Source organism: Mirounga angustirostris, unplaced genomic scaffold (genome assembly GCF_029215605.1).
Source record: "Mirounga angustirostris isolate CCGP_5_RB_7025 unplaced genomic scaffold, mMirAng1.0.hap1 SCAF_6, whole genome shotgun sequence".
Lineage (NCBI taxonomy): Eukaryota > Metazoa > Chordata > Mammalia > Carnivora > Phocidae > Mirounga > Mirounga angustirostris.
In genome coordinates this window covers 100,232,047-100,233,496 of record NW_026991714.1, presented here as the reverse complement: position 1 = coordinate 100,233,496, position 1,450 = coordinate 100,232,047, and the positions used below count along the sequence as shown (strand labels likewise).

The 1,450-nt window shown below is 57.0% G+C and overlaps 1 protein-coding gene across 3 annotated transcripts in view; it reads right to left on the bottom strand.

Moving 5' to 3' along the window:
• Positions 1-260: 260 nt before the first annotated feature.
• The window catches only part of ADAMTS14 (ADAM metallopeptidase with thrombospondin type 1 motif 14), a 73,751-nt gene continuing 72,561 nt past the window's right edge, over positions 261-1,450 (bottom strand). The window contains exon 21 of one of the 3 annotated variants that reach the window (XM_064594769.1): positions 261-1,450. This exon is cut by the window's right edge and continues 1,126 nt beyond it. The gene's annotated coding sequence lies outside the window, so the exon portion shown is untranslated. The other 2 variants (XM_064594767.1, XM_064594768.1) reach the window with 2 other exon arrangements.

The following is a 1,450-nucleotide window of genomic DNA, read 5'->3' as shown; positions in this document are numbered from 1 at the left end:
GATGTGTGACGCGAGCAAGGTATGAGGCATGGTTGGCTGTTTTTAAGTTCTACGTGCTCCGTGTCAGCCTTCCCTGCTCACCCAGGCGTGTCACGTTCCTTCCCCTGCCTATCCGGCACTCTCGTTCTGCCTGGACTTTTCTGAGGAAAGAGCGCTCACCCCCCTCTATAGAAGCCGCCCTTTGCATGCTTGAACAGCTCTAGTAATTAGAACACTCTTCCCTAAGCACACCCCAAAACCACCTCCCAGGCACGTCTACCCTCTGGATCAGATTCTGGATGGTGACCTGCCCAAGGACACAGAGCTACTCAGTGGTAGAATCCCCAGGCCTGTGGCACTGTTCTTGCCTCTCAACGCTGAGCTGGTGCTCAGAGGAACCCTAGGATAAGTGAGGCCAAGGCAGGCAGGCTGAGGGTCTATGGCCGTGGCCCCCCCCCATCCATCCCCGACCCCTGAACATGTTGCCCAGCAGAGCACATGAGAAAGTTGCTTCACTGTCCTTTTCTTCGAAAACAGAGAGAACAAGAAAAACACAACACAGCATTTTGGGGTCCAAAACAAAATACCAAGGACAATGTTAATAAATACATAAAAATGTAAAAGACCTGGATCTCAGAGGCACAAGAATGTATATCCCTAACACAGGCAGGCTGCGTCTCACAGGAATGGTTCAGTGTGTGCCCCGGCATCCCAGGGAGGGGGCGGCAGCGGGTGGAGAGGACATGTGGGGAGCCCCCTCCAAGGCCTCTATTCTCCAGAGGTTGCAGACAGGGACCCACTGCTCCTAGTCCTCTAGCCTGGCTCAGAACAGCCCTCCCCAGCCCCCTCAGGGAAGGAAGACTGGCAAGCCCCTCCAGCACCTGCTGCCGAGTCCAGAAGACCCTCTGCACGACTAAGGACCCTTGGGAGAATTCCTGGGAACCCAGGCAGCTTCCTGAGAGTCAGAGGGTCTAGAGAAGTTACCTGCCTTCGGAGGTAACATGGAGGGCATCTGAGGCCCCACAATACTGTGGGTCACATCTCCTCCTCACCCCAGCATGGGGCAAAGGCTCACATCCTGCCCCGGGGGTACTGGGCCACATGGCCTTGCCCTAGCACCACAAACCTCTGGCCCAGCCCGAGCCAGGCGGGAGAAGACCCCTGACTCCAGCAGGAGCGGTCTTTGGCGGAGAACAAGGGTTGATAGGGCACAACCTGAGAACTCCGTTTCTGTGTCCCACAAAGTGACCTTCCAGGTCAGCCTCCCTTCATGCCCTAGAGCGATGGCCAAAGCTGACATTCCCGCTTCAGCCAGCGGCCTAGCACCGTTGTGAAGCCCCTGGATGGGGAGGACACACATTCCAGAGTGTCCGGAGCCCCCTTCTCTGGGGTGGGCTGGGGGAAGTTAGGAAGCACCAGAAGCGACAGGAAATGCCATCGGCAAGGGCAGAGGTGGCCACCAACACTGCCT